This window comes from Arachis ipaensis, chromosome B3, assembly GCF_059453495.1.
Source record: "Arachis ipaensis isolate K30076 ecotype BB chromosome B3, ASM5945349v1, whole genome shotgun sequence".
Taxonomy (NCBI): Eukaryota; Viridiplantae; Streptophyta; class Magnoliopsida; order Fabales; family Fabaceae; genus Arachis; species Arachis ipaensis.
Window position 1 is genome coordinate 83,445,809 of NC_142438.1, and position 12,560 is coordinate 83,458,368.

The 12,560-nt window shown below is 38.8% G+C and overlaps 1 non-coding gene across 1 annotated transcript; it reads left to right on the plus strand.

The window, feature by feature from the left end:
• The first annotated feature begins 4,391 nt into the window (after window positions 1-4,391).
• Window positions 4,392-4,498, plus strand: LOC148571367 (small nucleolar RNA R71). Its single transcript, XR_015907820.1, has one exon. It is a non-coding gene; the product is annotated as a small nucleolar RNA R71 (small nucleolar RNA).
• Window positions 4,499-12,560: the final 8,062 nt, after the last annotated feature.

The following is a 12,560-nucleotide window of genomic DNA, read 5'->3' on the forward strand; positions in this document are numbered from 1 at the left end:
TAACTCAACAGTTATTAAACTCAACATAATTGATAATCGTTACCTTGCTAATTGAGTTGAACTTAATTAATCCCAACCTTTTCTTAGGAAATAATTAGGATTCAAAGGTCAATTTAATTAGTCCCTTAACTTTCCTTTGCTCTGGTAAAGGTTGACCAAGTGGAATTAAGATACAACTTTCATTATTGTTGAGAAGGATAACTAAGTTGGACTTCTAATTTCCCTTATCTTGCCAAAAGTTTTTTTACAGTTATTATTTATTTTTACTTGCCATTTAATTCACTCGTCATTTAAATTACTTGCTTCTCACCTTCTAAACCCCGATTACAACCTTTATAGCCAATAATAAGAACATACTTCCTCGTAGTTCCTTGAGAAGACGACCCGAGGTTTGAATACTCGGTTAACAATTTTTAAGGTGTTTGTTACTTGTGACACCCAACACGTTTGTAAGAAAGGTTGATTGCTTGGTTTAGTAACTATACTCACAACGAGAGTTTTTATAACCTCTAAACCATCAATCCTCTGCTCTTTCAGTGAGGTCCCTCTTGTGATGTTCTTTTCCCTATTTGAGGCCTTCTTTGTTGTTGGGTGGGTGCCACATAAGTTATTCGCTGTAGCATGACTAACCTTTCATGGTTCGCCCAACTTGGATTGCTGTCCTCGAAGACTACCTTGGCTTTCGTACACAGTCTAAGGATGGTGCTGGGGTACCAAAGTCTAGCACCTGGATCATTCTTTTCGGCTGACTCTTGAATCCCCTGAGCTATAATCTCGTGCACATTGATGCCTCCACCCTTTATTAAGCAATGTACCATAGTAGCTCGAGAAGTGTTAACCTCAGAATTGTTCGCGGTTGGGAGGATAGATCTCCTCACGAGCTCAAACCATCCCTTGGCTTCCGGGATGAGGTCTCCTCTCCTGATGAACCGGGGTCTCCTATCCGAATACCTTTCCCAGTCAGATCCTATAACACATATATCGTTCACAATTTCTTCAAGTTCATCATTGTCGGGGCCATTACTTATTCTTACATGATAACTGGGCTCATTAAAATGTGGTGATTTCAGCTGAAGAGTCCTTGTTATGGGCATTGGGGCTAAAGTCCACCTCTGTTCCTCTCACATAACTTTTGAAGGTGGGGGTCTTGGTTTTGTCTTCTCTGACCACATTTGCATAGAACTCTTTGATGAGGTTTGCATTTATCCTTGCTTCTGGGTTCATGAGCCTTTACTAGCCCCTTTGTTCAATCTTCTCTCGAATCTGTGGGCACTCATCCTCGTTAAACTGGAATGTTAACTCATGCAATATCTTTTTGAGCTTTATCCGTTCGAATTTGAGTTCATGGAATGCAGTTTTGAATTTCCCTTCATCGAAAGGGATGCTCTCCACCGGTTCCTTCCTCTTTTACCTCTTGGAGCTCGATGACGCCATGAGTAACAGTTGATATGTGAAGGTGGGGAGTGTGTCTTTGATGGGTAAAAAGGGAGTTGGGTGCCGAGAGTGGGAAGTGTAAAGGATGAAAATTGGAATGTGAAAGGGAGTATGGAATAAGAGTCACTTATATAGGGAGATGGTAAGTGAATGAAAGGTGTGGATTGATAGAGTGGTTGTGTGATGAACGGATGGGGTTTAGCATGGGATGAGCACAAGGATCATCAACTTTATGAAGCGGGTTGGTTCAGTTTCCAAGCGTGTCATTCTTCCAATGTTGGATGGCAACATTTCCCAATGCGTTCCCCTTGAAGACACGTGTATAGTCCTCTCCTTTTGTGGTGGCCGAACCCTTCCTCTTTCAATTGTCCCATCAATTCTCCTACAAAACAAAAGGGATGTGATTAACGGAATTGTAGAAAGTGGTGGCAAAATTTAAAACAAAATGGGATAACTACTTTTTTTAAAAGTTTTTGTTTCTAACTAACTAAGTGCTATTCATGACTGGAAACCAACTATCTATTGAATTGTCTATGTATGCAACATTGGTGACACCAAACTTAGTTTGTGGCCATGTGGTGTATAAAGTTTGGTTCAAGGTTCTAAGAGTGACATGATATGAATTGCATTCATATCCTCTTAGTGTGCCTTGAACATCAAACTTGTTCTTCACTATATGTTGCATAAAAGGATTTATTCAAGTATATGTCAGAGCTGAATTGGAATTCATGAACCTTGCATTATTAACTACTTAAAGGCATATAAAACATGGGTTGCCTACCATGAAGCGCTTCTTTAGCGTCACTAGCTTGACGTTCTGACTTTGTCAAGGTGGTTGGTAATGCTTCAAATCTTCCCCCCTCGCAGTAAATATATCTCCATTGGATTTATCAAGGATCTCCACATGTTCTAAGGAGAGAATCCTGTTGATGGTGAAAACTTTAGGTAGCTGAGATGGGATGGTGGGGAGATGAGGTGGGATAACTGAGAAATAAGCTGAGATCACTTTATCCCCTGGAGAGAAGTCCTCTGTAGGGATCTTCTTGTTTCTCCACCTCCTAGGTGCCTTCTTCTTTGTTCCTTTTGATGTTGCCCTGCTCTTTGTGACCTCTTTTTCCAAGGAAATTTTGTTGCTGGTCTCATATGACTCTGGTGGTTTAGGTTCCTCCTGGTTTTCCTTTTTATGTGACAACTGCTGACTGTCTTGTTCATCAACCAAAGGGATTCCCAGGTGTACAGCTTGTGCTTCAATGCTTGTTTCTTCCACCAATGCTTTGTCGTGCTCTTCCCTTGGTTCCTTGCTTTCCTGATCTGCATCTTGTGAAGGTTTGGAGACATTGAATGCGAGTTGTTCATCATGTATCCTCAGTATTAGCTCTCCTCGCTCCACATCTATGAGCGCTCTGGCTGTAGCTAGGAATGGTCTTCCCAATATGATTGGGTGAAGGTGACTCTCTTCCATTTTTAATATGACAAAGTCTGTGGGAAGGAAGTAGTTCCCAACCTTCACCAACACGTTTTCAACCACTCATACTACTTGTTTTTGAGATTTGTCAGCCAGCCTGATGACTACGTCTGTGGGCATTAGCTCATTGATCTGCAGTTTCTTCATAAGGGATAAAGGCATTAAGTTGATGCTTGCTCCCAGGTCACAGAGTCCTTTGTCAAACATTGTTTCTCCTATGGCACAGGGGATGTGAAAACTCCCTGGGTCCTTCCTTTTTGTAGACAACTCTGGTTGAATGAGAGCACTGCACTCCTTATTCATCACTATTGTTTGCCCTCCTTTGAGTGAGCCTTTCCTGGTCAGCAACTCTTTCATACACTTAATGTATGAGGGCATTTGTTGGAGAGCCTTGATGAATGGTATGTTCACATAGAGAGATGTAAACATATCAAGAAATTTTGTGTATATTCTCTTTTCTACACCACCCTTGAGTTTTTGGGGAAAAGGTGCATAGAGTTTCAGCATCTCCTTCTGTGTAATTTTGGTTTCTTGGTGAGCCTCTTCTTGTTTCTTTGCTGAGGTACCTCCAGGTTGTTCTAATGGTTTGTTCAGCTCTTCTTCAGTCCCCTTATCACTTATAGTGACCATCTTGCAATCTTCCCATCTTACTTTCTTTGCTTCACCTCTCAGGTTTTTCTCTGTGTCACTTGGGAAGCTGTCAGTAGGTTTGGGAATCTTCTCAGAGAGGTATCCCACTGGATATTCTAGCCTCTGAATGGTGTCTCCCTGGTTTTTGAGATTAGCTCGAACTTCCTCCTTGAACACCTTATTCTCTTGGAGTTCCTTACATATGCCTTCAAGTAAGGTTTCATTCCTTGAGAGTCTATCCTCAGATGTTGATGAATTGGAGTTGGAGTGATGAGAAGGGCCATTTTGGCTTTGGTATGGATGTTGAGGTGTGTTGTTAGGTGCGTGCTGATATGATCTCTGTGTCGAATGTTGGTGAGCTGCATTGTTGTTGGGGTTGTGGCGTCTCTGATCTTGGCCTTGATCTTGTTGATTTTCCCACCCAAAGTTTGGGTGGTTCCTCCAACCAGGATTATAAGTTTTGGAATATGGATCATGGGTCTGCCTAGGTGAGTGTCCAATGTAGTTGGCTTGTTCCTGATCACCCTCTGCCTCTGCATTTACTCCTTCTTGAGTTGCTGATGAGGTAGTGATTGCTGCTACTTGGTTTCTCTCCATCTTCTTGGTAAGGTCAGCCAGCTGCTTGATAATCAGCTTATTCTGGGCCAGCAGTGCATCCACATTATTTAGCTCCATTACTCCTCTAGTGTTGCCTCTTTCAGAAGCATAAAAGTAGTCATTCTCAGCTACAGTCTCAATGACATCTATGGCTTCTTCAATGGTCTTCTTCTTGTTCAGAGGTCCCCCAGATGAGTGGTCTACTGCCTTCTTTGATTCGTAAGAAAGACCCTCATAGAAGATGTGTAACTGCACCCATTCGTTGAACATATTTGGTGGGCAACTTCTTGTCAAATCCTTAAACCTCTCCCATGCTTCATATAGAGTCTCACCATCTTGTTGCCTGAAGGTCTGTACCTCGGCTCTCAACCTGTTGATTCGTTGAGGAGGATAGAATCTCGCCAAGAATTTGTTCACCACATCTTCCCAGGTTGTTAAACTCTCTTTCGGGAAGGATTCCAGCCATTTGGATGCTTTGTCCTTGAGTGAGAAGGGAACAAAAGCAGTCTATAGGTGTCGGGATGAACACCATTAGACTTTACAGTATCACATATCCTCAGAAATGTGGTTAGATGTTGATTGGGGTCTTCTTGGACACTTCCTCCGAATGAACAGTTATTCTGAACAAGGGTGATGAGTTGTGGCTTTAGTTTGAAGTTATTGGCATGTATGGTTGGCTTTTGAATGCTACTTCTACAGTTTCCTGGGTTTCGATTGATGTAAGAGCCCAGAACTCTTCTCTCTTGCCCAGCATGATTTGCTGGACCTTCTCTGCCATGGTTGTGAGCCTCTTCTTCATGATGGTTCTCCATATTCTCATCCATGTCTGGTTCAAAGTACTCTTCCTCTTCCTCAGCACCAACAATTCTCTTTCCTCTTGCTTCCCTCCTTAGTCTAAGGAAGGTCCTCTCAGGTTCAGAATTGAAGAAAGTTGAAGCCCCGCTTCTTCTACCTGTCATACAACCAACAAGGCCAAAGCAAAAGAAAGATAGAGAGTATTCTTTGTTAAAAAAAATGCTGTTAGTGTGAGTGATGCAATATATCAAACAGTTAGTGGGTTAGTGAACTAAATTGTAACAACTACGAGAACACCACTAACAGGTAGGGGTAAAGGGAAGGAAATAACTAAAACTGAAAGTAAATTACTCAAACAGAATTTAAATCAAACAAAAGAAAAATGCTCAATCTTGTTATCCACCAATTTAATCATTGTTGATACAAAATCAATCTCCGGCAACGGCGCCATAAACTTGATGCACGAAAACTTGTCTCTCAACAATTCTCCCTCGGAAAGTATACCGAATTGTCGTCAAGTAAAAACTCACAATAGAGTGAGGTCGAATCCCACAGGGATTGATTGGTCAAGCAATTTTTGGAGGAATGTTCTAGTTGAGCTAAGCAGAATTTGATTTGAGAATTGCAGAAAATTAAATGGCGGGAAAGTAAATAACAGAAAGTGTAAATGCTGGAATTAAAGAGCAAAATATAAATGGCGGAATGTAAATTGCAAAATATTAAATGGGGATATGGGGAAATGAACATAAAAGTAAATGGCAGAAAGTAAAGAGAATGGGTAAGATTAGAAATGGGGAATTCATTGGGCTCAGGAGATGTTGTATTCTCCGGATCAAGTTCATCTTCATCTCTTCCTCAATCAATGTATTCATTGATCTCCTTGGCAATCTTAAATGATTGAATTCCAATTCCTTGGTAATTCAATCTCTAAAATCTTGATCAATAGCCAATTCCTTGGTCTAATTGCTCAAGAGAAGAGATGAAGAGTGGTCACTGATTATACTAGATGTATTCCCAAATCAAAGTGTTGGTAGGATTATATGTAACTATATCCATCCAAACCCTAATTTGGTCCAACATGAGAAAGCATTTCTATCATGATCTCTTCATTCCTCTTCCAAGGTTTCGAAGAGATCCAAGTATGAATAGCTTCTTTTCCAAGACAACTACCCAATTGGATGAAGATTGAAAGCTTTCTAGTAAAATCAAGAGAAAATAAAGAAGAAGAATAATAAAAACTATTATTGATCCATCAAATTACAACAGAGCTCCCTAACCCAATGAAAGGGGTTTAGTTGTTCATAGCTATGGGAATGGAAAGCAAAGATGGAGAATACATTCTGAAAGTAAAACTAGAAGTTGCAGAGAAAGTAAAATTATACAGAGAGTAGTTCTCCCAATACCAAAAGCTCCCTCTCTAGTTCAAAATTACTCCTATATATACTACTCTTCTGATCTTCTAGTTGGCTCTTCAAGTCTTTGGATATGGGCCTTTGGATCTTGAGTTTGAAGCAGTTTGGAATCTTCAGTGGGCTCAGCTTTACTTGTAGAGAAAGTGTGAAGTAGGCATGGACGTTAGTGGCGTTAACGTTAAGTGAAAATGTGGGTTCGAGAACGTTAGTGACGATCACCTTTTTTACTAACGTTCCTAGCCCAAGATGGTTCACGTTAACTTCAACGTTAGTGGCACTAACGTGACCACTAACATTGCCTCTTAGTCCATCGCAAGCGTTATTGGCGTTTACCTTTGCCAATAACGTTGCTCTTAGCCCCCCTTTTCTCACGTTAGAGTCCACGTTAGTATAACTAACGTGGCTTTTAACGTGGGCATGCCTTAGTCTCGAGAGCGTTAGTGACACTTACCTTTGTCACTAACACTCCAAACGCCCCTTCTCACGTTAGTGCCTCACGTTAATTGTCTTAACGTGGCCACTAACGTTGTGGTGATAGCCATCTCCAACGTTACTGACAAAGGTGGGTGTCACTAACGTTGGCTCATCATTCCTTCCTCCACGTTAGCTTCCACATTAATGCAATTAACGTGGTAGCCATCGTGGATCATAGTGGCTTGGTCCAACGTTAGTGACAAAGGTGAGTGTCACTAACGTTGGCGACTCCTTGCTCCTCCCACGTTAGAGTTCACGTTAATGTAGTTAACGTGACTCTTAACGTGGCCAATTGGGCTTAGTCCAACATTAGTGACAAAGGTGAGTGTCACTAACATTGGCATGGTCTTCCTTTCCATGTTAGAATTCACGTTAACTAAGTTAACGTGACTCTTGACGTGGCTAATTGCCAATTTAGAGCGTTAGTGGTATTCACTTTTACCACTAACGCTGGAGCTCCCTTTCTCTCCATGTTAACTACCACGTTAATGTAGTTAACGTGGCAATTAACGTGGGCCACGATGGTTTCGAAGGCGTTATTGGCAATCACTTTTCTCATTAACGTTGCAAGTTTATTCCCATTCCACGTTAGTGGTCACGTTAATTAGATTAACGTGGCTGCTAATGTGGCTCTTCGTTGCTTCTTTTGTCCTGAAATCAAGCAAATAAAGTGCATCAAAGCTCTAATCCAAGTTATGAGACATGCATGATCCAATTTGTCATTCAATTCATGCATAACTCTCATAAAATCACATGAAATTCACAATGTTTACTTGAATCAAAATGTAAGTGATTATCTACCCAAAACTTGCTTATTAACTAAGAAAATGCATGAAACTACCCTAAAACAGTAAAGAAAAGGTCAGTAAAACTGGCCAAAATGCCCTGGCATCAATAGTTTCTAAATTCTGTAATTTATCTTTATGCATTCACAAATCCTTTAGAAATTTAGCATATCTAGATACCTGTTGAATGGCATAAAAAAGTGGAATGGTTACCTTAACCATTTTGAATATCTCTACCATTTTAGGGTCTAGCTGATAAACCCCAATTTTGTGGTTTATCTTGTGCTTATTTTGGGGGATTTCATCACCTTTACCCACATTTATTCAATGAAATAGCATGGTTTTGTAATTCTCCCCTAATTTGTGCTTAAAATAGCTAAATTCAATTCACTTTAATTCCATTCGATGCTTTGATGTGTTTGTTGAGTGGTTTCAGGTTCATAAGGCAAGTATTGGATGGAAGAAGTGAGGAGAAAAGCATGCAAAGTGGGAGAACTCATGAAGAAATGAAGGAACCGTAAAGCTGTCAAGCCTGACCTCTTTGCACTCAATCGACCATAACTTGAACTACTGAGGTCTAAATGAGGCGGTTTTAGTTGCGTTGAAAAGCTAACATCTGGGGCTTCAAAATGACATAAAATTTGCCATAGTTGCTTGAAGTATAAAGGCGCGCACATGCCATGTACGCGTGCGCACTGATGGAGCACGTGGTTCACTAAAGTGAAATCGTGGCCAGCGATTTTGCAACTCATTTTGGGCCCCATTTAACTCATTTCTAATGCTATTGAACCCAAGGATTGATGGGGGAATGAACCAAGTACTCAAAGTTTAGTTTTTACCATGTTTTAGGGTAGACTTCTAAAGAGAGAGGCTCTCTCCTCTCTCTAGACTTAGGATAGAAATTAGGGTAAAGTTAGGTTAATCACTCTCAAATTTGTCTTTCAATTCTTGTTTTGATTATAATTCTCATTATATTTTAGTGTTCTATGGTCTTAATCTTCTTAGTTTCTCTTGTTAATTTCTTGTTTTGCTCTCTTTTATGTTATGAACAATTGTTGGATCTCAATTTCTTCTAATGCAAATTTTATGTTTCTATGTCCTTTTTATGTTCATCTTATTTGCTATTGTTGATTTCTTGCTTGTGGTAGTTATTGGTTTCCTTTAATTCTTGCATTTTATTATGTTTACTTTCCTTTCACACTAGGTGTTTGATAAAATGTTTACACTAGTTTTTGAGTAGTTCTCTTTACTCTTGGCCTAGGCTAAGGGAATTGAGTGACCTTGAGTCATTGGGTCTCACTGAATTGGTGATTTGAAAACCCTTGGTGATCAATTTGATATCCATTGACACTAACCCACTACTAATCTAACTAGTAGATAGGTTGGGACTTATAGGTTGATGTGATCAAAGCCAATTGATGTACTTCAAGTCTAGGAGTAGATATTACGTACTTAAGGCTTTTGGAAGTAGACTTAATGAGCTTGGTCCCTCATAATTATCAATGTATGATTTGTTGACAAGGATGGTGATCTCAATTACCTATGTCTAGCCAAGAGTACTTTTCCTTTATTTCATTAGTTTTTGTCATTTTACTTTCTTGTCATTTATTTTCTTTTCAATTATCAAATCAAAACCCCTTACCCCCTTTGTAGCCAATAATTAAACATTTCATTGCAATTCCTTGTGAGACGTCCCGGAGTCTAAATACTTCGGTTATAAATTCATTGGGGTTTGTACTTGTGACAACCAAATTTAATTTGATGTGAGAGTTGTTTGTTGGTTTGGAGCTATGCTTACAACGAAATTCTTATTTCTAAAAGAGAAATTCCTAACCAACACGATTCTTGCTACCAAATTAATGGCGCCGTTGCCGGGGAGTTGCAATGGTTTTATGTTATTGGCTATTGTGAATGATGAGCGGATAATTTATATGCTTTTGGCATTGTTTTTAGTATATTTTTAGTAGAATCTAGTTACTTTTAGGGATGTTTTTAATAGATTTTGTGTTAAATTCACATTTCTGGACTTTACTATGAGTTTGTGTGTTTTTCTGTGATTTCAGGTATTTTCTGGCTGAAATTGAGGGACTTGAGCAGAAATCAGATTCAGAGGTTGAAAAAGGACTGCTGATGCTGTTGGATTCTGACCTCCCTGCACTCAAAGTGGATTTTCTGGAGCTACAGAACTTGAAATGGCGCGCTTCTAATTGCGTTGGAAAGTAGACATCCAGGGCTTTCCAGCAATATATAATAGTCCATACTTTGGCCAAGCATTGACGACGTAAACTGGCGTTCAACGCCAGCTTTCTACCCAAATCTGGCGTCCAGCGCCAGAAAAGGATCCAAAACCAGAGTTGAACGCCCAAACTGGCACAAAAACTGGCGTTCAACTCCACAAATGGCCTTTGCACGTGCAACACTTAAGCTCAGCCCAAACACACACCAAGTGGGCTCCGGAAGTGGATTTATACATCAAATACTTACTCATGTAAACCCTAGTAGCTAGTTTATTATAAATAGGACCTCTTACTATTGTATTAGGCATCTTTGGATTACCTTATGATCCTTTGATAACGTTTTAGGGGGCTGGCCATCTCGGCCATGCTTGGACCTTCAGTTACGTATTTTTAACGGTAGAGTTTCTACACTCCATAGATTAAGGTGTGGAGCTCTACTGTCCCTCAAAGATTAATGCAAAGTACTACTGTTATCTATTCAATTCTTCTTATTTCGCTTCTAAGATATCCATTCGCACCCAAGAACGTGATGAAGGTGATGATTATGTGTGACGCTCATCATCCTTCTCCCTTATGAACGCGTGTCTGACAAACACTTCTGTTCTACATGAAATAAGCTAGAATGAGTATCTCTTAGATCTCCTAACCAGAATCTTCGTGGCGTAAGCTAGAATGATGGCAGCATTCAAGAGAATCTGGAAGGTCTAAACCTTGTCTGTGGTATTCCGAGTAGGATTCAATGATTGAATGACTGTGACGAGCTCCTAACTCGCGATTGCAGGGCGTTAGTGACAGACACAAAAGGATAGTAAATCCTATTCCAGCATGATCGAGAACCGACAGATGAATAGCCGTGCCGTGACAGGGTGCGTGAGCATATTATTCACTGAGAGGATAAGATGAAGCCATTGACAAGGGTGATGCCTCCAGACGATTAGCCGTGCCGTGACAGGGCATTGGATAATTTTTCCGTGAGATGACCGAAAGTAGCCATTGACAGTGGTGATGTATCACATAAAGCCAGCCATGGAAAGGAGTAAGACTGATTGGATGAAGATAGCAGGAAAGCAGAGGTTCAAAGGAACGAAAAGCATCTCCATTCGCTTATCTGAAATTCCTACCAATGATTTACATAAGTACCTCTATCCCTATTCTTTTATTTATTATTCGAAAACTCCATAATTATTTTATATCCGCCTGACTGAGATTTACAAGGTGACCATAGCTTGCTTCATACCAACAATCTCCGTGGGATTCGACCCTTACTCACGTAAGGTATTACTTGGACGACCTAGTGCACTTGCTGGTTAGTTGTATCGAAGTTGTGACAATTATGAATTAAGATCAGAGCACCAAGCTTTGGAGCCATTACCAGGATTTGTTCGAGCCTGGAGATCACAATTTCGTGCACCAAGTTTTTGGCGCCGTTGCCGGGGATAGTTTGAGTTTGGACAACTGACGGTTCATCTTGTTGCTCAGATTAGGTAATTTTCTTTTTGTTTTCTTTTCAAAAATTTTTAAAAAAATTTCAAAATTTTCTCACTTGTTTTTGGAAAAAAAAAATGTGTTTTCAAAAATATTATTTTTCTTCAGAATTTTTAAGAATGAATTCTAGTGTTTCATGAAGCATGTTGAAGCCTATCTGGCTATAAAGCCATACCCAAACTACTTTGGGATTGGCATTCAACTAATCACTCCAGTCCATGTAATTATATGCTAAAGCTTGGCTGGCTATTAAGCCATGCCTGACCCTTTGATTGGAGCTTTAAGACTAACATGGCAAGATTCCTGGAATTCATATTAAAAATTTTGAAATCCTTATTTTTATTTTTCACAATAATTTTCGAAAAAAAAATAAATAATAAATAAAAATACAAAAAAATTAGAAAATCATAAAAATCAAAAATATTTTTGTGTTTCTTGTTTGAGTCTTGAGTCATGTTATAAGTTTGGTGTCAATTGCATGTGCATCTTGCATTTTTTGAAAATTTCATGCATTCATAGTGTTCTTCATGATCTTCAAGTTGTTCCTTGTCAGTCTTCTTGTTTGATCTTGATGTTTTTCTTGTTTTGTGTCTTTTCTTGTTTTACATGTACATTTTTTATTTATTAGAGTCTAAACATGAAAGATTTCTAAGTTTGGTGTCTTGCATGTTTTCTTTGCATATAAAATTTTTCAAAAATATGTTCTTGATGTTCATCATGATATTCACAGTGTTCTTGGTGTTCATCTTGACATTCATAGCATTCTTGCACACATTCATAATTTTGATCTAAAATTGCCATGCATTGCATCATTTTTCTTGTTTTTCTCTCTCTCATCATAAAAATTCAAAAATCAAAAAAATATCTTTCCCTTTTTCTCTCATCAAATTCAAAAATTTGAGTTGACTTTTTCAAAAATTTTTAAAATCAAATTGTTTCTCATGAGTCAAATCAAATTTTCAATTTGAAAATCTTATCTTTTTCAAAATCTTTTTCAAAAATCAAATCTTTTTCAAAATTCTTGGTTATTTTCGAAAATTCCAAAAATAATTTTCAAAAATCTTTTTCTCATTTTTATATCAAATTTTCGAAAATACCATAATCAATTAATGTTTTGATTCAAAAATTTTAAGTTTGTTACTTGCTTGTTAAGAAAGATTCAAACTTTAAGTCCTAGAATCATATCTTGTGATTTCTTGTGAATCAAGTCATTAATTGTGATTTTAAAAATCAAATCTTTTTCAAA